A 24,779-nucleotide genomic window follows, 5' to 3' on the forward strand; every position below is an offset into this window, starting at 1 on the left:
TTAACTTATCTTCCTCCCAGCCTCCCATGACCCATTAGTTCCAAGTCTGAATTCAGCAGACCAAGAGCAAGAGTCTTGTTTAAGACTCACTGTAAAACCCCAATGTATGTAAATAGATCATCTGTGAGGGGAAATTCAACAAGAGACACATAGGCAATATAATCACATACACTCCATAGGTAACTGGGCAGTTAGTTGGTAGAATGGTAGTAATAGCATTCTAGGGGGAAAAAAGTCAACCCATACAGAACAGATTTTCTGGCTTGGGATACATCAAAGGACCCCAGATTGGAAAATTGGGCAGAAGACAAAGGAAGATGGAAAACGTCAGACCAAGGCTAGCAAAGCCACTTAGGAAACATGAACAAGAAAAAGGCCTTGTCTTTCTATTCTTTACTGTTGACCTTGAGATAAGAGAAGACATCAGATGATTGTTCTAATGAATCAACAAGGCACCCACTGTAGAGGCCTTTCATTTAGAACAGTGGCTGCAAAATGTTGGTACCCTAGGGTTCTCTCTAGTAGCAAACCAGTTTACATGCCAGTCCTCTACTGCTAGAAGCCATCACAGAAACATGATGGACAGGAGTCCACTCTTCTGAATATCATGACCACTCAAAAACAAACGCTGTCTGAACTACCAGTGCTGAAAGTGAGAAGTGGGAAGATGAAAAAAATATGTAGAAGTACACTGAGAGCTTCGGAAATCTCACTGTTCTACTAGTGCAAATACTGACCTCAAGCTCCATCATGGTTGTAACATTTGTACAAAAGGTAGGAGATTAATCTAAAGGAGCCCACGCTGACAGATGAATGTGGATTTCTTTAGATAAGTGCAGTAAAGAGGGTGCACTCTCTGACCTTTCTTACGGAAGGACTTACAGTATTTGGCATTGACCTCTGGCTCTGGTGGGAGACACTATGGTAAATGCCATTTATCTTTTCTCTATTGTTTTTTCTATTTTAAGTATATGTTTATTTTTGATACAAAATGATCTGATCCTTTGAGAGAAGTGGAGTATAAAATAAATGAGTCCCCAGAACTCACCAAACACAGCCTTCTGTCTTAGGAAACATGTACTCTACAAGCTAAGGGGTATATTCCGAGCTCACGTACACACACTCCCGCTAACTCAATGAGCGCTCGCGTGAGTATATTTAGTAGTGTAGCTGCAGTAGCACGGGCAGGAGCAGTGGCAGCACAGCTCCCTGAGTCCAAACCTGCCTGAACCCCACATGTACACATCTGGCACAAATACACCGGACTGCTCCCCATGCTACCACAGCTATACTACTATTTATACTCTCGCTTACCCTCACTGAGCTAGCGCAAGGATGTCTATGCTAGGGGAAATCACACCTCTAGCTCAAACTGTATACACAGCCTTAAAAGGACTTTCAGCTGTAGAATGTGACTGTAATATTCACCTTCGAAGTGGGGGGGTGGAAAAAAAGACATGGTGGTGCCAATGTCTTCACAAACACGGCCGGTCCATCTGCATGTCAACTAAGGGCACCACAAGAAACTCATCTTGATTAGTGGCGCTGTGCAGAATCTAAAAGTATTTCAGAGTAATAAAAAAACATCCCTCTCCCATATGAAATTGCCAGTTTGTTATTTTCTTTTGCTACACTTATGTGGTCTGGAATCCTATGGCTTTGACTTGGACCAGCTAACTCTCTCCCCTCTTTCTCTAGCTCAAGATTTAATTTAAGAAAAAAAAGATTCTTCTTTCAGTAATTCCCAATACTTTTTCTTTTCAGCTTAAATCACTTTTATATCCTCCTTTCCGTAATGGTTAAAACATCATCAACTTTAGATGGTTTACATCCTACTGAGTCTGAGCCTGTATTTTTCTCTTCGCTGCTCTACAGCTTATGGTTTGTATGTGTGTGGCGGGGGGGGGGAGAGGTGTTAGTGTATTTGCTTCGTTAGTTCCACAGGAATACAGGGTTAGAAGTATCTTGTTTATAAATTATATCTTTGTTCACTTTGGTTGCAGTTTAATGTGACAGTCACACAGAAAGCCAGAAAGTAAGCTAGACTTCACCTTTTTCAAGGCTGTATATGGCTCTATATATGAAATAACCAGCGATGTGTGTTAGTGTTACACTATAGCTGAATTAAATATGGAGTTTCTTATTGGCAGCAATTTACAGTATTTTTGAAAGCCATGCATTTTGGTCACATGCTTTCACAAATGAGAAGCAGATTTTTGATTCCTGCAACTCCAATCACATTCTTAAGACAAAAATACACCATAATAATTGTACCTTGGTATTCTTGGCAGAATATTTTGCATTTATATACTACTGTATTCAAGCTATGAACTAAAGCAGCGCAAAAACAAATAACATTATTTTGCCTTAAAAATCCCATTTGAAGCCAGAATCCAGTTCAAACTCACTTCACTCTCTTTAGAGCAGAGTCTCATTAGGTTAAACAGAAAGTTGTTCTGTAGATCAGACGAAAATAAAAACAAAATATGACAACAGTTTTCTTCATAAAACAGTAATCAGTATTCAATTAATTATTCAATATCAGCCAGATAAGTCTTTTAAACTGTTAATCATTGTTCACACACTTCTACTTTTATATATAAATAAAAAACAACAAATCTCTTTTTTGGTTTTACATACAAAGTCAGTACCAAAAAGTCTACATCACTCTTCACATGTCATGTCAGAACTGCAGACCCAATAACCAGGCCATGATTTTTTCTTTTCCTTAAATCATTCTTCTGAGCCCAAGACCTATGAAATTTAATTAAGTTATGTTTTACAGTTTTCTAGTTAGAGCAGCATGGAAGACTGATTCAAGCTTGAAGATCCTTATCCTATTACAGGAGGGCTGATACAATCTAAATCTCTGGAGACAGAATTTTCTTCTGCAGGAAAAACAAAGTCCATCATTTGTAAATGTTATTGAATTGATGCACAATGGCTAAAGTGCACATCCATTTAAGTAATAACCATTAAGCTTGACCAAAAAAAAAAAAAAACACCAGAACAGCCCATTCAAATTTTGGCTAATGTAGTTGTAGTGGTTAAAGAGATGATGTGTCCTCTCTCAGAGGGACTACTTCCTGCCCATGCAGGGGATATACTTAATGATCTGATAGGCCTTTTGCATCTCTAGCTATTATGTCCTAAGTGTATAGACCAAAATATAATGTAGTTCAGGGTAGGCAACCTATGGCATCCGTGCCAATGGTGGCATGTGAGATGATTTTCAGTGGCACTCACACTTCCCGGGTCCTGGCCACCGATATGGGGGGGCTCTGCATTTTAATTTAATTTTAAATTAAGCTTCTTAAACATTTAAAAAAGCTTGTTTATTTATATATTATAAACTTCTAAAAAGAGACCTTCTAACAACATTAAAATGTATTACTAGCACGCAGAACCTTAAATCAGAGTGAATAAATGAAGACTCGGCACACCACTTCTGGAAGGTTGCCGACCTCTGATGCAGATTAATGTAGTGCCTTCCAGGAATTTCAAACTATTTAGGAAACTAATGAGTTAGATCCTGGGAGTGCATGGACTCTGTACCTGCGGGTACAAACTGAGCAAAAGTTTCTAAAACCTGATTTCTCAAACTGTCCTCCCTTTGTTCAGCTTACAACTTGTGGACACAGATGTGTGCAGAAACTGATGTTATGTAGCCATATATCCAGAGGATGGGTGGCCTTGTGGTTAAGATACTGGACTGCGACTCACGGAGCTGCGTTCAGTTTCTGGCTCTGACACAGACTTCCTGTGTGACATTGGGCAAGTCATTTAGTCAATCTATGCCTGTCTCTTAAGATCTGCACAAACACAACACAATACAGTTGGGCCACAATTATAGTTGGGGCCTCTAGGAACTACTGTAAATACAAAATATGGATGAAGCAGAAGAAGGTGTCGAGCTACTTTGGATGCAGCCACAGTCAGCTAGTTAGTCATCTAAATTCTCTCGACTGTGCTCGCATGAAACTTTGGGTGCCGAAAAAGAAGCTTGGCTGAGAGCAAGACCCCATTGCTCAGCAATAATTCTCCCACAAACTTGTAGGCGAGAATGTCTTTTACTAGGTCTTCCTTATTCTGTTAAAAAACTTCCACCTCGACAATTAGTAGAGGTGGTTAGGACTGCCATTGAGTAGCTCATCTGTGGAACAGTAACCACCTTATTTGATTTAAGCTCACACCCTCCTCCTCTAAAGGCAAGTGTATTATCCACTGATACAGAGTTGACATGAGTAACCTGAGCTAACACAGGTCACCTTTGGGTAGCTTGTTTGTTTATTTCAACTTCTTGTATATATGTCCCATGTGTCAGAATTAAAATTGGACCTTGCTGCACTAGTCTGTTGTTTAAACAATGATGAAATTTAAGTGGTCTTGAAATTTACACATAGTTAACCACTCTAAGATGGAAATGTCATACTTCCTTCAGCAAATAATTTAAACAGATACTCTTAAGTAGCAAAGCTATGTTTGCAATCAGGTCTAAATATTTTTTTTTTCTTTCCAGTTGAATGTAGCAGAGAGATCCAAAAGACAATGAGGCCAAATCTCTGTGCCACTCCAGCCACTTTACCCTGCTTTATCAGCATAAAGAATGGAACTTTTCCCTCCAATATTAAATGTATTTAACACTAAGAAAAGAAACTTTTAGCCCATTATGATTTGTATTTATTGTAAATTACTAAAATTATGGGACAGGCTAGGCAGAATCCAAGAAAGAAAGAAGAGAGAGAGTCTATGCATTAATCATCATGGATTGGGGCAGTCACTCTAGTGTATTCCTGACAATATAAAGCTCTATTAAAGCATACCATACATATGAAGCTTTCCTTAACCCTTCCCCGCCACACACACCCCAGGCAAAAACACAAAACAAAAAACAAACCACCACCTTTAGAGCTGAGCTGTAAGATGATTTTGGCAGTGTCTAATTCACCAATTACAACAATTAAATTCAACTGATCACAGATACAAATTGTTCTGTGGAGGAAAACAATTCATGTATACTATGTAGTGTAGATGTTAGCTAAAGAAACCACTGTAGTTGGAAGACATCAGAGTAGTAGACACACAAAAATTATTTTTTCTGCCCAATGCCTTCAAGTTCAAAGGTTTCTTATCTCACTCTATTTTTCTTTTAAATATTGTTCTTGTGCCTGACAGATAGTTCTCTCCCACCCTCTTCATAATTTCTACTGCCCACCAGCCTTACCTTCAGCAAAGCTCCTGCTTCAGCCTCTTCTCCCTAATGTTTCACAAAACTATGCAGCACACACACACACACACACTCACTCTCCCTTTCTTTCTGCCCCAGTAAGCCAGGAAACTGTGTCTAACACTTCAAAATGTTCAGCCGTTATGAGCTAAAAACAGATTCTGGGCTACGCTGGATGTATTTTTGTCTGTAAGCTACACACCCTCCTCATGTTCAATTTTTTCCATTGGTGGAACAGTATGATGCAGACTTAACCAGAAAGTGGTTTTCCATGGGCCGCTTGAAATGATTAGCCTGGACGGCCTTCCATAATGCCTCAAAGCCACCAGGGAATACTCTATGACTAGGCTGTTGTTTGACCCTGCATTCCAGAATTACCACGAAAGTTCCATAGGAAAGCTACTAGAAAGTTTGCTGAATAAATGTTTGCTTGCTTGAAGGTAGCCTCAGTGTCTTTTTTAAACTCATTAATAGCAAGTACATACACCTAACATCCTTGTGTATGATGCCTTTGTAAACACAACAACTTCCAAACCCACCGCTGGAATGTTATAGTCATGAAAACCCTCTCTTAAAAATAATTTTATGATTTTACACAACGTCATGCATATCAGGCAAACCCTATGTTCTCTTTGGTTTTGTTTTTAAAGCTGTACCAAGCTGCAATAGCCTACAGTTTGAACTATTTGTTTCTAATAGTGGTCATAAGATACAAAGCAGACATATATTTTACATAAATTACAATATTTTTAAATTTCAGTGCCTAAGGCTAGGCTGCTAAATCTATATTTAGGCACACAGATAATAGCCTGATTTCTGGAGGCACTGAGCAACCACATCTATTGACTGCAGTGAAAGCTAAGGATGCTCAGAACATCTGAGAACCAAGCCACTTACACCTCTACCCCGATATAACGCGGTCCTCAGGAGCCAAAAAAATCTTACTGCGTTACAGGTGAAACCAGATTATATCGAACTTGCTTTGATCCACCGGAGTGCGCAGCCCCCCCCCCCCCCCCCCCCCCGAGCACTGCTTTACCGCGTTATAGCCGTATTCGTGTTATATCGGGTTGCGTTATATCGGGGTAGAGGTGTATTTAGATGCCTAAAAACAGATATAGATGCCTACCTCTAAGCACCAGCATTTGAATATTTTGGCCAAGGTGCATCGTGGAAGATATGTTAAATCAGTAACAATGCTAAAGAAACAGGCTAGAAGAAATTTCATCTAGTTAAATTCCTTATGTATCAAGACTCTTTAAAATGACAACCAATAATCATAGCTACCAAACTTATCTATCCTGCATGCTAATGCAAGGAATATCAGTTTCACAAAATCAACTTCCCTATTCAGAAGTTTACTTTAGGAAAATATTTCTCCATGTTGAACGACAGGATGCATGATTTGAAGGACAACTGCATTCTAAAGTGGAAACATTCAGCAGAACCCAGAAAACCTTTTACACAGGTTTGCACATATTTGATTTGCATGAACGGAGGAGACCTATTTTAAAACCAATTTGCATAGGAACACAGGCATTCCTACACCAGATCAGACCTGCAGTCCATTGAATCCAGTATCCTGTCTCAGATAGTGGCCAGTTCCAGGTGCCTAAGAGGAAAGTGAAAGAAATCATGCAGTTGATAATTCTGGAATAATCTGTCCTGGTTTTCTGTTTAACCCTAAAAACAATTAATGGCTGGCTCCTGCACTGAACCATGAAGGTTAATACCCTTCTAAACATGTTGATGCTATCAGATATAACTATTAATATGTTCTCATTATCTATACAAAAGTCTAATCCTTTTCTGAGACCTAATGGGCTCAATGAAATCCTGTGGCAGTTGAGTTCCAGTTTGTTCATTTTTTAAGTAGTACCAAAGTGATGCACTAGTAACATGCTTAGGCTGAACCCACCTCACTGGCTAAGACACCTGTTACACCTGTTTTAAAAGAGTGAGAGTTTTTCCCAACAGATTGCTTGAAAACTCTTTGAAATTAAGATGTGTTTTATGGTACACTTTAATGGTCCCTCTAAGCAAACTACTGAGTAGATTCACCAGATATACTTAGTGCAGGCTATGATGATCCTTGCTTGTCTGTGCAGGTGGGGGAAGAGATGTGCAAGAAGACCCCCTCCTATGTGCTGCCAACCAAGGGCTTCCTATTCCCCTCGTGGAGGTGAGTGTTTTAGAGTGCTGAGAGAGCTGTCTCCCAGCGCTGTGCTGCGACTACACAAGCCACGTTAAAGCGCTGCTGCGACAGCGCTTTAACATTGCTAGTGAAGACGTGCCCTTAGCCTCAGCCAATATAAAGATGCATAATGCCCTAAATGGCCAAGACTTCCCTACCCAAGAGATCACCACTCTCCCTGTGATGTCCTGCCACAGCTGAGATCAGTAGAAACACTTGAGCTAATGTCTCTGCCCCCAATATCACAGGGAAGATTCTGCTCGCAGGGCATTTGCTGTGAAGGCCCCTTTCCTTTGGAATACTCTTCCATCATGGACCAAAATAATGTGAACCGATGACCGTCAGGGCATACTGCAAGCCATATCTCAGAAAAGCTATGGAAGATATAAGCATTGTCAGGTGATGTTTAAAGTAATATGGGAAATTTGCTTTACTTTTGTGCTGTAAGGTTCTTTTAGTATGGTTAGATGCATGAGGTCACTGTTTGATTTCATGTATTTTTTCCAGTATGTTTCAAAAAGCATCTAAAATGTTTAGATGCTAGATCAGAGGTGGGCAAACTATGGCCCGTGGGCCACATCCTGCCTGAAGGACTGTCCTGCCCAGCCCTTGAGCTCCTGGCCAACGAAGCTAGCCCCCGGCTCCTCCCCTACTGTCCCCCCACCCCCGCAGCCTCAGCTCACCATGCTGCCAGCGCTTTTGGCGGTGGGGCTGCAAGCTCCTGCCAGGCAGCATGGCTGTGAGAGCTACCGGCCTGCCCCAGTGCTCTAGACTACATGGCGGAGTGGCTGGCTCCGGCTGGGCAGCACGGCTGCCAGTCCTGGTGCTCTGAGCGCCATGGTACAGGGTTGGGGAGCGGGGGATTGAATAAGGGGCAGGGGGAAGTCAGGGAACAGAGAGCAGTTGGATGGGGCAGAAGTTCAGGGGGGGGGCAGTCAGGGAACCGGGAACAGGGGGCAGTTGGATGGGCGTGGGAGTCCCAGGGGGCCTGTGAGGGGGAGGGGTTGTGGATAGGGGTCAGGGCAGCCAGGGGCTGTTGGATAGGGGGTGGAGTCCTGGGGGGGGGGCAGTTAGAGGCGGGGGTCCCAAGAGGGGGCAGTCAGGGGACAAGGAGTGGGGGGGTTGGATGGGTCGTGGGTTCTGATGGGGGTAGTCAGGGGGCAGGAAGTGGGAGGGGGCAGATACGGGGCAGAGGCCAAGCTGTTTGGGGAGGCACAGCCTTCCCTACCCGGCCCTCCATACAGTTTCAGAACCCCGATGTGGCCCTTAGGCCAAAAAGTTTTCCCACCTCTGTGCTAGATAGTGCCTCTTGTTACTCTCTTATAAACCAATGCATGTGTCAGAGGCAGAATAAAAAATGGGAGATCAGCTTGAAGAGAAAGCAGGACAATGGTGTAGTAGTTCCAAATCCTCAGGTCTGTGTGGATGACACCATCAGACAAGATAATCAAATGGTCTGAACTCAGGGGTCAAATTGAGAAAAATAAGCTTCACTCATTTGAGTTGCCAAAATAAGATGCTGCTCACAGGAGACTCTACACATCTATGCCCCCACCCTCGTTTCTTACATGAGAAAATTAAATGTTTTAAATGCTTGACATTTAAATAAACATTATTGCACATTCGAGTTAACAGGTCCCTGAGATGAATGAGGCAGTTCATACCCTCAGAACTATTGCTCCAGTGAAACTAAGCCCTTGGCTACACTGTGCTGTACAGTGCTGTAACTTGCTGCGCTCAGGAGTGTGAAAACGACACCCCCCCCCCCCGAGCGCAGCGAGTGCAGCGCTGTAAAGCGCCAGTGTAATCAGCGCCTGTAGCGCTGAACCGTCACTCACAGCGCTGCAAGCTATTCCCCTCAGAGAGGTGGAGTACTTGCAGTGCTGCGAGAGAGCTCTCGCGGTGCTGGTGGAGCGACTCTCGCGCTTCAAAGCGCTGCTGCGGCAGCACATTCTCAAGTGTAGCCAAGGCCTTAGTTCACATTTTTAAAGTTTTCTTCACAATCATAACAGCTAGAAGCTTTCATTAAAAAAAAGTAAGTTCAGATTTCCAAAAACAAGAAAACAGCTGACAGCGGTGACAACACACCATATCACTGTGTACCATCCCAATCCGATCCTTTTCTGAGCTGGTGTCTATAAAGACACAGAAATAGCACTGATATGTCATGCTGATAATCACAGTATTTCACAGGTTCACAAATTCTCTCATAGCACAGGACATAATAGAAAATGCGTCTCTTGGACTAACTCCTCTTCTATTTGGATACACCTCCAACAATTGTTTACATGGAAAAATAATGTTAGGAAAGGATTTCTTGTAATTTTAGCTTTTCCCCATATTTTTTTTCCCCCTCTCTCCCCTCCCTCTTCCCCCCCCCTCCCCGCTCTCCCCTCCATTCTCTAGACCTCTGCACGGAAGAATTTGGAAATGGGTCTAAAGAAATCACAGATAATTTTGAAGTTACCTAACAATATCAACCATCATCAATTACCCAGAGAAATATTTTGTTCCAACAAAAATGTAACAGTATTTGTAAGACTTTTGCTACAGCAACATTTGTGTCAATAGTTTTTAAAATGTATGTTGTTGCATAGAAAAACTAAATTTAAGAATTGAAAAATGCTCATTGAAATAGAAAATGGAACATTTTAAAAATAGTCTAAAGCATCTGCATTTAGTTTAAAGCATTTGGAAAGTGGAGTCTTCAAACAAGCAGTTTAAAAGGCATAAGTCTATCAAACGTGTGCAAAAATATTTGAAGGTGGAGTCATTTGTCACATTAGCATAGGCAAGAGGTCTCAGGACATAAATATTTATAAATCACAGGTGTTATTTCACATTGCATAACAAATGTTGCTTGTGCCATTAAGTGATCCAACAGACCAGTTAATTGCCTTGGCAACACTGAATATTTATTATCTGACATTAAAGATTGAGGGTCAGACACTTAAAAAAAAGATTTTTTAATGAAGGGAAACTGGTAAGTCAACAGACCATGCTAACTTCATTTTGAGTGACAATGCTTTGTTACAATGGGATAAATATGGGGGAGTTTCTAAGCAAGTTCTGTCAATTAATGTTTGCTTAGATAATCTGCATCAAAAGACATGTAAAAATAGATCTTGTATAAAATACATTTTAATTAAAACAGTGTTGCTAGTTCTTGTGACTATGACAAGTTTCACGATATTTGGTGTTTTTCTTAAAGCTTCAGCTTCTGAAGTTACACGAGAATCTCAGCTGTTTTTATTAAAAGTAAATTTCCAGCCTTCGCTGTTGCAGAGAAAAGCTTGAAAATGGGACATGGGTGCACCCTAAAGGCTCACAAGCCAGAAGGCAAGTAACAAAATTTCAAAACATACTACTTTAAAAAAACAAAACAAACAAAACAAAAAACCCTCATGATTTTTAAGCCAATCTCGTGATTTTTTTGAAGCCTGACTCACGGTTTTTGAGCATTTGGGGCTCACAAAACTGCTAAAGTCAACTGTTGAATTACATTACAATTGTACAGAAATGTAACAAGGAATAATCCTGGTATAAGAATACTAAAATAAGGGTTTTCCCTGGTTAGAATGTGTCATTTTATATTTATACTTCTTAAATGGAGTGATGCACATCAGGACTTGTAAGTTGCTGCAAAGAAATATGCCCAAAGCAGAATTAATAATAAGGACAATTTCAACATCTTGTCTACCCATTTACAACAATTTTTCTGGCTGGAGATGGTGGTGTTCAAGTTGACAGGTTCTTAATGGCCTGGATTATTCAGCAATTCTCAGAGGACTCTTTCTAGTCATTAGGAAAAAAAAAAGTGAAACAAACAGAATTATCTTACTCCCATGGAGCCTATCACACTAATTGAGAGCAACATCACAATGTTTCCCATTTTAGTTATACAAGTTAAGTAGACAAGAAGCTGCTATTATCTTTAAAAAAATAATATGGGGAAGAGGATTGGCTTTGCGCATGTATGTTTCAGTATAGCATCTCAAACTTCAAGAGATCCTTGTTTTAAATAAAAGAGGCCATACATTGTGAAGCTCTGTAGATACCAAACAAAGTAAATAAGTTAATTCCATCAAAGGGGAATTGGCAACGTGTTGATAAGACCAAATGGTTTAAAAAAAAAAAAATTGTCAAGTTTTATATTATGGAAAGACACTGCTATGTGATGATCCTTCCCCTACAATCTGATGGATAATAGGTATAAATGTACTGTCATAGCAGCATGAAAAGAGGCAGATAAGTCGCACTGAAAGCATTCATAAATATTCCTATACTACAATAACTGGGGGGGGGGGGTTAAAATGATAGGGAAGCAGGGCAAAAATGGCAGTAGCTGCATCAGTTGTTTCTTAGCCAAGTATCTTACCAGAAATTAGAAACATGTGACCGTTCCACACAGCCTTATCTTATCAAATAGAAGCAGGAGATACCACTCCTATGTTTTTGGAGTGAAGGATCAACATGACTTATTCAAACCATTTTGCCAGAATCAATAGAATTCTATTTAATGTAGTAATTAAACAATATATATACTGTATTAGAATTTTATAACCAAAATACAAAACATGAGAAAAATAAGATTCATACACACACGAATTATCAGAGAGGAAATGTAAATCGTTACCAGATCACCATATGGAACAAAACAGACCATAGTTCACTGACAATTCATTGGTTAGGTGATTGGAAGGATATTGCTTAAAATGTAATACTCTCATTCCATCTATAAACAACCTGCATGGGGATCAGAAATTTTATCTGATTTATCCTTATATTAATATATATCATAGGAGACCCAAATATTTAACAAAACCCCTTCCAAATGTTAAAAAAAGGATACTACAAAGGTAAAATTTTCCATTAACGTGACATGAAAAATACATATTTATCATCTACATATAAATATTTCCAGAAGCAGAAGGCAGAGATTTAGAAGACCAACAATTAAATGGAAAGATTTAAAGTGTCTTTCCAACATAACATTGTGAGTAAATAACCAACTGCAAGAAAAAGCAACACACTAACTAAATACAGGACATATTCAACCATCAAATGTATCTCCACTAACCACATAACAGTTTGCAATGTACATCATATTTAGCAAGGAGCTAGCCAGTTTCTTGTCCTAATGTTCTTGACTATGGCCCTAATTATCTCATATTCAGGAAAAATCCCATACAGGGCATTAGAAACTGAATGAGATTCTCTGTGTAGAGTGTCCCATGCATTCTCCCTGTGGAAAGGCTGATCCCATGGATGAAGCAGCAGGTACCCACCCCCAGAACTAGCCGAGATTTAGGGATCTGCCAAAGGGGCAGGGCCATTTGCATGAGACTTCATTGCCGGGGATTTCCCCTACCAGTTACTGTCTACAGAACAACCTCTTCCACTCCTAGTTTAAACAATGTCAAGAGGAAGTGCACAAAAGCTCAATATCTAGGTCAGTGTGAAATTTTCTGTGGTTCCTGCTGGTCACCACCCACAGCCTGCATCCTCCTCACATGTGGTATACTCCATGCCACAGTGTGGCTTCAGCAGGGTACAAGGAAAGAGGTGGCATTCCTCCCCTTCATATGCATCACACAGACAGGGTATTTGGGCTTTTCATTTGCTTTGCCCATGAAGACTTAGGGAATGATTTGAGCCCTTTGTCTGCACTTAACCCAGAGCTTGATGGGAAATAATAAGCACAGCATTGACATCTTCCATTACATATTTTCTTTTGACTATCCTGAGTTCCCTTCTCCTTGCCTGGGCTACAGGGTTTGGATCTGGGAAGAGAAAGGATTTTCTTGCCCTCAAACAGGATATCTTGTTTGCATCTGGCAGCCATAAGGACTCTTTCCCGGTCCCTGGCATCTGAGAGGGTTGCAATTAATGTTTTTCTCTGTTGACTCTTCCCAAGCAAGGCCCTAAGGGGAATCCTATATCATTTTTCCAGATATACATGATCATCATGCACATTACTATTAAGTATATTTGCAAGAAACATAGCCAGCAAAGTAGGGTTTGGAAGTTCTTTGCCTCCAACAACGCCAAACATTTTGCAGAAGCAGATCTGGTTTTCTAACTGCTCTTCCCCCCCCTTTTCTTTTTTTCCTCCCAGAAACCCTTAACTATGGTTTTCTATGAGCAGCCTACTCTGAAGCAGCAATTTTACATTGCTGTATATTCTCTACTACCTTACCAATTTATCTTTTGGCTTCTTGGGGAATTAATGCTGACATAATGGCACTGCTGATACAGAGCATGATCCAAAGCCAAATTCCAGGGTGGGAAGCTGGGTTTTTCAGGTGGTCATTTCCCCCGTACCTCACTGCTGGGCCCCTCTATGTGACAACCAACTTTAGCTCGAAGATCTAGTCCACCAGCTAGTAGGTATCTTCCAATAATATTTTAATGTCCAGATTCTACAAACTGTTGTGGTGGCTGTTTGGTTATCGCAGACCAAAAAGCACATCCCTATGCAACTTCTCATTAACTACTGAGAGTGCAGAAGAGACAAATGGGCAGGGCAACAAAACAGGATTATTTTGCTTACTTGTGCACTTGGTAATACCGAACAAAATATATGTCCCTACATGTATTTAAACTATACAAGAGATAAGTGACGTATTACTCCAAACGGGTGCCTCTGTGTATCCTCCACATATTGTATTTCCCAGCAGTCATTCCAAAGCTGCAGGGGCCTCCACAAAATTCATTCCTATGAACAAAAGGGAATGGGCCTATTTCTCTGTTGCCCTGCACCTTGTGTAGTCATTTCCACCAATGCAGAGCCTGTGTCAACTGGTTTCAATTTTACCATTCTAATTTGGTAGCACTTTACCCCCATTTTGCACTGGTGTAATTGAGTACACAAGATACAGAGCAAGGAAAACTTGGGCCCATTATTTCCACGTAGCTTTCCCACAAAAATAAAAAATAAAAATAAATAACCTCCTTTCTCACACCCTCTAAAACAAATGACAACTAAAAACCTTTCTTCTAATCAAGCAGTTACTTCTAACAACTGGAAAAGAAGAGAATTATGTAATGAGGTCCTCAGATACTACAAGGAAGGGTGCCAGTTTAACTATATATTGGAAGCTAGATTAAACAAATAGATTGAGAAGTTGACACTTCTGGGAATAATACAGCAACATGGGCTAGAGTATTTATATTGTGAAGATGACCCAGGAAATAACATTTCTGGGGAGAGTATTGGCATCCACATATTCAACAGACACAATATCAGATCTCCCGGAGTTAATTTAAAATTTACCAAGTGACATAACCCATCTCTCCCCCTTCTTTCCCCCCTCACACTCTTTTTAGCTTCCCCTTTTCATAATGTTAAGGAATTTCTCACACTGTACAGAGTTATCTGCAGTTATTTCTAGGTAGCCTATAAACAGCAATGTTCCCGCATTTATTGTTAGTGCTGTGGTATGGTTATTGTGCTGTTCTTTTTCCTTTCCTCACTTGGGATTAGAAGCGCCAGTTTCTTTCACTTTCAGCTACAATACCATATACTTTTAGTATTTATCCTTCAGTCATCAATTACACTTTATTATGATATATTGTGTTGTGTGATGCATCAAAACAGAAATCAAAAGGAGGTGATGAATGAAATGGTAATTTGATCCCCCAGAATGTAGAAACAGCCGGGATAACAGGGCTGAGGAACATTTTGACGAAAGAGACATACCGCCTCTCTGGCAAACTAAATCCAAACATCATGAGTTCAACTTTGACAGACTCTAAACCATGATGTCATATGTAATACTTTATTTTAAAGAACTATTAGCATAAACAAAGGTTCAAAATAATGTCTTGCAACAAGAGCAATTCCTCTGAACTCAATGGAGTTACTTGTAGAATAAGGTACTACTTAAATGTAATCTAATCCTATTAGAAAAGAAGGGGCAAAAGTATTTTTCTTGATTGAAACAATTTGTTTACTTTATTTATTTGACACCACTTTGTGTATGGTCAGTCTTAGCATTTCCCCTGTATAGACAGTTAGGGCCCAAACCTGAAAGTATTTGGACAGATCAATAACTTTATTAATAGTAGTAGTTCAATTAAAAACAAATAAAATGAGTAAAGTCACTCATATGCCAAAGTGTTTGCAGAATTAGATCCTTAGTAAGTCAGTTGACCATGCCAAAAAGATCTCTTCCTTCCCATGCCCCAGGAATTTCGTTATTCTTAGAACTTTTTGTGCATATAAAAGTGATTTTCTTTACCCATTATCAAAGCTGGGGATAACATAGTTCCTCCTCAGCTGGTGCAGTGAGAGCTCCCCTTCCTATTTCTATCTATTTTAACCACTGGATATAGGTGATAATTAAAAGCTGCAGGTCACTATTGTAAAGAACATCTATTATTTTGCTTCCTCAGTTTTCTGTTTTGGTTATTAAAACAAAGCTCGGGATTTTCCTTCAGAGCTCTTCCGCAGCTTTCTATGAAATCCACATTTGCGGAACTCTTAACATCACCAGCAGCATGCAGAAGAGGAAACCCACACCTACAGTAATACAGGTCACTATCAGCCAAAGCTGTTATCAAGCCCTGGACTAAGTTCACAGACTGCACTGTGGGGTTTTTTTGTGGGGGTTTTTTTTGTGTGTGTGTGGGGGGGGGGTTTAATAAAATAACACATACTCTCTCAACACTGTTGTAGAGGAGCTTGGGAATCTAGAGCACTTAACACAACAATCAACTTGGCTAGAATGCTTAAAGGTGACATTTGTACTTCACCCACAGATCCTTGCTTCTCTTCTTTTGATTTTTTTACACTATTTCTTATTAGCATGGATTAATCAAATTTCTCTGCTGTCTTCCAGGGCTGGCCTTACCATGAGGCAAACTTAGGCAGCCGCCTCAGGTGCCAGACAGAGGGGGTAGAGGGGTGCGCCACTAGGACCCAGAGTGTAGAAAATTGTGTCTGCTGCTGCATATGAATTCTCTCTGCTCTAGATGCACAGAGATGGTGGAGTGCTGTGCTGGAGGAAGGAGGGCACAAGAGGCATAACAGGCAGGCAGGTGAAAAGGTGAGAGGGGAATAACAGAAAGCAGCAGAAGCTGCAGGGAGATAGAGGAGGAGCCTCTTATGTAACTCTGTAGCACCCCCAGGAGCCTGGACTGATTAACACCAGCTTCTCAGGGAGCTTCTTCCTGCTTCCCTGAACCCACTTTAGGAGAACAGGCAGTTCACTGAAGTAGTAGGAGCCAGTTAGGCCCTTAAGACGCTGATATCTTCCCTCACTCAGGCCCTGCTACCAACCTACTTATTTGTCCCCTTCAATTGAGTTTTGAGAGCCACTATAGCTGGCACAGAACAGCAGTCATGAGTGAAAGAAGGAAAACGTCCCTCTGGGGCAGCATTCAGAAAAAGAAAGCAAGCAAAGGAAACTTTTCTATCTAAGCAGGAAGGAGCTCTCCTGAGATACATAGACACAAATGCTCACGATGAGCCTTCCAGACCCAGTGAGGATGTGAGTGGTGAGGAGATGCCTGATCTTCCAGTTAGTCAGAGTGCAGGTGACCTGGCAGCTATTGCAGCATCCATATCCCCATCTCAAGTGGATGTAACCATGCACATTCCTGAAGAAAAGTGTAGATCAGAGAAGAGTGTGGTGGAGGCGCAAGAAACAGCTGCTGCTGAGTTTAGTTCCTTAAGTCTAGATGATCCAGGACTGTGGACCCACTTGAGCAGTAGCCTGAGGGACTTTCTTGTATTGCATGGGCTACAGCAAGTGGAAAAACTTCATGTTCTCCAAAGACAATGAAAATAGAAGTTTCCATCCAACACATTACTGGTGTGAAATCCCCAATGGGGACAAAGTGGAGAGGCCATGGCTTATGTACTCAAAAATCCAGAATGCTGCATACTGTTTTTCTTGCAAACTCTTCCAGTCTAATATTCCAGCCACATTGGGTTCTACAGGAACAAAGGACTGGAAAAATCTGGCTAGAAATCTGGCCTGCTATGAGAAGGGGCAGCAAATCACCAGAGAGCATTCCATAGGTGAAAAGAACTTGAGATGCGACTAAGGTTAAAGGCCACCATAGATTATCAGTATCAAGAGAAGATTGCATCAGTCTCTTTACCGGCAAAATGTTCTGAAAAGGCTCATTGCCCTTGTGAGAATGCTTGCTACCCAAAACCTAGCACTGCATGGCACTTCAGATCAGCTGTATGTGCCAAACAATGGAAACTTCCTTAAAATTGTGGAGCTGATGGCGGAGTTTGATGCTGTACTCCAGGAGCATCTAAGAAGAGTCACCACCCAAAAAATGTATACACACCACTACCTTGCAAAAACAATTCAAAAGGAGATCCTACAGTTACTGGCAACAAAAGTCAAACAGAAGATTGTGGCAGATCTGAAGTCAGCAAGATATTACTCTGTTATTCTGGACTGCACACCTGACATCAGCCATACGGAACAAATGACTTTAATGGTGCATTTTGTAACAACAACAGAACCTAGTGAAAATGTCCCTGCAATGGTGACTGTCAGAGAGCATTTTCTAGAATTTATTGACATTGATGATACTACAGGAGCTGGTATGACCAATGTGCTTCTTAAAAAGCTGGAAGTTACGGGAATTGTGATAGCTGACATGAGAGGTCAGGGCTACGATAACATGAGAGGAAAGCACAGAGAAGTGCAGACACGGATCCGAGAATTAAACCCTCGAGTTTTTTTTGTCCCATGCAGTTCTCATTCATTTAACTTGGTGGTCAGTAATGCAGCATCAGCAGATTTTGAAGAAACATCTGGAAACATCCTCTCTGACACTGAAACCACTGAGTGTCTCACGATGGGAAAGTCAAGTGGAGGCGATAAACCTATCAAACATCAAATTGGGAAGATAGATGATGCCATAGTTGCAATTATGGAGGATAATGCTATGACAGGAACTGTTCATGGGAGAACTGTGGCCGAGGGAAATGGAATCACCAGAAACCTACATAACTTCACATTTCTGTGTGGCTTAGTGTTGTGGCATGACATACTGTTTGAAATAAATGTTGTACGCAAGAGACTCCTAGGTGTTGACCTGGATATATCTGAAGCAATGGAACAACTGGACAAAGCAAAGTCATACCTACAGTCTTACCGGTCAGATGAGGGATTTCAAAATGTTCTGAAGAGTGCACAGAAGTTGGCAGAGGAACTTCACACTGAAGCTATTTTCCTACCCATTCAAGAATACAAGAGTCACCGAAGATGACGATATTTTGATTATGAGGCATGGGATAATCCCATAAGAGACCCCAAACAACAATTCAAAGTTGAATTCTTTAACCAGGTGCTAGATTGTGCAATACAGTCAGTTGAAGAAGGTTTCATGCAGCTCAAGGAACACAGCAGTATATTTGCGATGTTGTATGATATTCCAAAACTCTTCACTATACCTGAAGAAGACCTACACCAGCAATGCAGGGCACTAGAGACAGTGTTGACACATGATGACATGCGCGATATTGATGCGAGTGATTTAGGGAATGAACTGAAAGCCCTATCAAGATACATTTCAGCAGGATCAACAGCAAAGGCTGTTCTGGAATATATGTGCACAAATAAGATGACCACCCTCTTTCCAAATGCTTTTGTTGCTCTGCGCATACTTCTAACATTTCCTGTAACAGTTGCCAGTGAAGAACGCAGCTTCTCCAAGCTGAAGTTAATAAAAACACATCTATGCTCCACAATGACACAGGAGAGGCTGGTCGGCCTTGTAACCATCTCAATAGAGCATGAGCTGGCCCAGACTCTGGACCTTCAGCAGGAAGCCGTTCAAATCTTTGCAACCAAGAAGGCACGAAAAGCACCACTTTGATTATTCAAAAAGATTAAAAATGCCAGTGTTTACTATGCAGACAAGAAAAGTTAACTTTCAAACGCCTAAACAGCAAATGTAAGTGTTACTTACAATTTTTGGACAAGGCATTGTAAGTTGTTAGTTCTCCTTTATTGGGGTAGGTAGCAGAGCAGTACCATGAGAGGAGTAGAACAGGAAGAAGACAGAATTGAGACCTTTCAAAGTTTTGGCCCAAACGAGGGGACTTGGGGGCATCATTTGAGCTCCCCGCCTCAGGTGCCAAAATGTTGTGGGCTGGCCCTGCTGTCCTAAAATTTGCATTCTCTGCTTATTTGTTTCCTTCTGATCTTCACTTGCTATCTCACTGGGCAATAGCATATGGTTTCTGGATTTCACCCAATCACTTTAGTAATGATTATCACTATTATGCTGATAAATGGTAGGCCAGATAGTGGGCCATCCTAATGCCTGTACAGGGTAATACAGGAGCATAAAGATGGCCACTTACCTCCTTGCACCAGCTACACATATCACTGATCAACTAATAGCAGCATGGGGGAGAGGCAGTCTCTGTAAAGCCTCTCTAAAGAAAACCAGGAGACAAACTGGTCTGCTCTTGTGGCAGTGCAGCTATGGACTGTCCCATGCACAGGGGTTGTGGAAAAGCTACAGTTTAGCCCTGAATTAATAAAGCAAATTACTATTTAATACTGTAATCGCTTTCCTTAAGCATGACTGTTCTCTTTCATTTGTGAAATAAGTGGAGTTCATGCAACAGGATATTCACCATAACAAAGAAAAGGAAATTGACTGTAACGTGCTGAGTGCTATCAGTAGCACTGGCAAAAGTTAGAGAAATATTTAACTTATGATAAAAAGGGTGGTTGATTTGCTGAGTGATAGAAGAAACAGTCACACCAGGGATTCTTCCTGATTTGCTTCTGCTTGTACTGAACATGCTTTTTCCCCCTTCACAAAATAAATCACAATACTCTAGAATTTTAAAAAGTGGTCTATTGCTTGAAGCAAACTCAATGATGTAACATACAGCAGAAGCTGAATAAATTCACAGATTCATGCTATAAAGCCAGAAGGGAACAACAGATCACCAATATGACATCCTGTATATCCAGGGCCATTAAATTTCACCAAGTAACTGAATAACTTGTGTTTGGCTTAAGCATATCTTCCAGAAAGGCATCCAGTTCTGATATGAAGACATCAAGAGATACAGAATCCACCTCTTCCCTTGCTAGTTTGTTCCAGTGGTTAAATAACCCTCATTGTTAAAAAAAATTGTCTAATTTCTAATTTGAATTTGTCTGACTTCAGCTTCCAACCACTGGTTTCTTCTTATGCCTTTCTCCACTAGATTAAAGAGCTCTTGAGTAGCTGGTATTTTCTCCTTGTGAAGCTACTTATATACACTAATCAAATCACCTTGCAATCTTTTATCTGATAAACTAAACAGATTGAGCTCTTTAAGTCTGTAACTATAAGGCATTTTCTCCAGCCCTGGAATGAGGAGGTTACTTATCTATAATTGGAGGTTCTTCAAGATGTGTGGTCCCTAGCTCTAGTCCACTAAGGGTTACGCATGCATGCCATGCGCCCGGAGTCAAAGAATTTGAAAGTCATGTCCATTTGTCCACACGTGCACCCTGGCTCACCTCATGCTTCTGTACGAGGTGACAAAGGGTGGGGCAGACTAACCGCATCTCTAGTTCCTTCTCCACCATGAGAAGATCCATAGTAGAGGGGAAGGAGAGTGGGAAGTGGAATACAGATAGGGACCATACAACTCGAAGAACCTCAAGTTACAGAAAAGTAACCACCTCTTCTTCTCTGAGTAATGGTCCCTGTTGTATTTCACTGAGAACAATTAACAAGCAGTACCTAAGTCAGAGGAGGGTGTGAGGATGAGGATAGAATGGTCGTGTGGAGAACTGCCACACCAAAGAAGGTGTCCACCACAGAGTCCTGTAGTAAGGCGTAGTGTGTTGCAAAGGTGTGCACTGAACTCCACATTGCCATTCTACATATGTCTAGGAATAGCACGTCTTGAAGGGAGGCTGTGGTCAAAGGCTGAGCTCTCGTGGAGTGAGCCTGCACCCTTGCAGGGGGGAGGTAGGCCTAATAGTAGGTAGCAGAGTTTAATGCAGCCCAAAATCCATTTAGAGATTCTTTGGGTGAAGATGCCCTGTCCTCTGAATCTTTCTATTACTGCAACAAACAGTCTGGGGGACTTCCTGATGGGTTTTGTTCTCTGTAAGTAGAAGGCTAAAGCTCGGACATCTAGGGAATGAAGTCAACATTCCCCTGCAGATGTGTGTGGCTTAGGTAAGAAAACAGGTAAGTGAAAGAATTGATTGATGTGAAACTGGGAGATCACCTTTGGGGAAAATTTGGGGTGCAGACATAGGGAAACTTCGTGGAAAATTGTGAAAGGCAGGTCCTCCATCATAGCTCCAAGTTTGCTGACTCTTCTCATGGAAGTGATAGCAACAAGAAAGGCAACAGTTCATGGAAAATTGGAAAATAGAGCGCGATGCTAATGGTTCAAAGAGGGGTTTTGTTAGCGGGGTGAACTAGATTCAGGTCCCATTGGGGTGCGATCAATTGAACGGGTGGAAAGGTTCTGATGAGGCCCTTCCAAACCCTAGCAGTTCGTGGGTGTGTAAAGAGAGGAACTTTCCATGGGAGGGTGGAACACGCTAATCACCACCAGGTGGACTCTGAAAGAGTTGAGGGCAAGACTTGATGACTTCAAGGATAGAATGTAGTCCAGGATGAGGGGGATCCCCACTGATTTTGGTAAAATTCCCTTTTGTTGGTCCAAGGAAGCAAAACGTTTCTACTTGCCCTGGTAACATTGCCTAGTGGATTCCTTTCCTCCTGCTGCTGGAGAGGATGCCTTGCATGGCCAAGGAACAGGTACATTCTCAAGCAGATGTCCATCCAAATACTATGCTCTGAGGTGGAGTGCCTGTAGATTGGTATGTCTGATCTCATCGTTGTACTGTGTCAGCAGATCAGGGAAGTTGGAGACAGCAATTAATGGATGGGATGACATGCAAAGGAGATTGGGATTCAGAACTGTCTGGGTAGGGGGTGATCAGAATGACCGTCGTTCTGTCTCATTGGATCTTGTGGAACACCTAAGGCAGGAGTGGTAGAGGAGAGAAGGCATAGTTGATTTGGTCTGACCAGGAGAGTAGGACAGTATCGTCCTGAGAGTGGAGGCTGAGACCTCTGCTGGAGCAATATGTGATGTGCATTTGTTGTTTATATGCAAGGCAAATAGGTCTCTGGTCAGGATCCCCCACTGGGTGAAGAGATTGTGTACTCCCAAATCGTGAAGTTCCCAGTGGTGGTTGATTGCAAAATGTCTGCTGAGCAAGTCTGCAAGCACATTCTGTGTCCCAGAAAGATAGGCTGCGGACAAAAGGATCTGGTGATTGATGCACCAATTCCAGAGATTGACTGCTTCTGCGCACAGAGTGGTCAATCTCCTTCCCCCTTGTTTGTTCATATAGAAAACACTGCCGGTGTTGTCTGACAAGATAAGAACATGATAGGAACAGATGAACAGGAGAAAGGATTGGCATGGCTTTGTTATAGCTCAGAGTTCCAGGTGTCATGTGATCAGCCATGTGTGCTCCTGTGCCTATATGGGATGGGTCAGTGATGATCAACTTGTCCAAGGAGGATGGGAGAAAGGGAACCCCCTCACATACATGACATGGATCCGTCCACCACTGAAGGGATGACAGTACCTTGGTGGGGACTGTCAGCATGAAGTCCATGGAGTGATGTTTTGGCAAGTAAATTGACTGGAGCAATGTCTGGAGGCAGCAAAGGTAGAGTCATGTGAAAGTATGTACATGAAGCCATTTGCCTGAGGAGGGACAGGCAATCCTGGCCGGTACATAAGAATTGCTGACAATACAAGTTATGATGTATCCCATTGCCTGGAACCTGTCTCTCAGTAGGTGGTCCCTATAAGTGAGGTCTAGGATTGATTTCTTGACACTGATGCTGAGTTCGAGGGATTAAAGAAGGCTGAGCAAAATGGAGGCTGACACTTGGGCTTTGTGCCTGGACCATGTGGCTAGAAGCCAAATCATTGAGATATGGAAACATGAGAACCCTGTAACATTTGACATAGGCTACTGAGATTGAGAAAACGTAGATAAAAGATTCTGGGAGTGGTGGCTATTCCGAAGGGAAGTACTATGTACTGGAAATGGTGGGTGCCCACTGTGAATCTCAGGAAATGTCTGTGGGCTGGATGAATATCAATGTGAAAATAAGCGACCTTCATATTGAGGGCCATAAACCACATGTCTTTCTCCAAGGATGGGATAAGCATTGCCAACGTGACCATACAAAACTTGAGTTTGTGAATGAAGTGATAGAGATAACGGAGATCAAGGATTTGTCTCCACCCGCTTTTCTTCTTGGGTATCAGGAAGTAAGTCAAATAAAAGCCCATTCCTTGATATTCTGAGGGAATGAGTTCTCTCTCTCCCCCCGTTGTAGTAAGGAATCCACCTCTTGGGTGAGAATGCTGTCATGAAAATGGTCCTCATGGAGCAATAGGGAGGGGGGCTTTGGAGAAGGTAGCATGATGAATTCAATGGTATAGCCATGGTGGATGATGTTCAGCACCCATTGGTCTGTTATTGCACTCCAAGCTTGGGGGAAAAAGTACTAAATGACCCCAAGGAGAGTAGAGGGGTCATGAGGTGGCAGGCATACTGGTTGATGGCTTTTGAGGTTGCCTCAGAAATACCTCTTGGCTGTAGGTTGTAGCTGTGAGGTGTAAACCTGTGAAGGGAGGCAGGATCTCTGAGTTTTCTGTCGCTTCCTTGGTGGCTCATAAGATCTCCGAAGGTAGAATTGGGTGGATTTGTGGCTTTGGGTGGATGGTGGGTGGTAGAATTTACACTTTGGGGCAGGAGTGTTGTTGCCCAGTGAGTGAAGGGTGGCTCTGGAGTCCTTCAGGGTATGTGGCGATTCATCTGTCTTTTGATTAAAAAGATAAAATTCATTGAAGGAGAGGTCTTCAATAGTGTTCTGCACTCCCTAGGGAAGCCACAGGAATGGAGCCAACATTCTGTATGCATAACTATGGCCGTTGCCGTGGCCCCGGAGGAAGTATCTGCTGTGTCCACTGCCAATTGAAGCGCTGTTCTGGCTACCAGCTTCCGTTCCTCCATCAGCGCCTGAAAATGAGCCTGGTCATGTTGTGTGAGGCTATCAGTAAATCTGTCAAATTTGCTATAATTCAGAAAAATTGTAGCTCCCAGCCCTTTTCAGCCTCCCAGCACCAGTGATCTCCAGTTCAGGAAGGTCCACATGCTAGCTCCTCCACTGGCTTCTAGTTATCAGCCCTGTCCGGTCTCCTGGCACTAGCTCTCTAGGACAGTCAGCTCCTCCATCAGCCTCCTAGCAAATCCCCCTCTCTTCCCAGACAGACCTCCTCCAGTCTTCCAACTCTGGCAGCCTTAACTCACCAGCTCT

At 41.9% G+C, this 24,779-nt stretch overlaps 1 protein-coding gene across 3 annotated transcripts in view; it reads right to left on the reverse strand.

The window, feature by feature from the left end:
- Window positions 1–24,779, reverse strand: part of TIAM2 (TIAM Rac1 associated GEF 2) — a 227,462-nt gene that overhangs the window by 115,200 nt on the left and 87,483 nt on the right. The window lies entirely within an intron of this gene.

This window comes from Trachemys scripta, chromosome 3 (assembly GCF_013100865.1).
Source record: "Trachemys scripta elegans isolate TJP31775 chromosome 3, CAS_Tse_1.0, whole genome shotgun sequence".
NCBI lineage: Eukaryota > Metazoa > Chordata > Testudines > Emydidae > Trachemys > Trachemys scripta.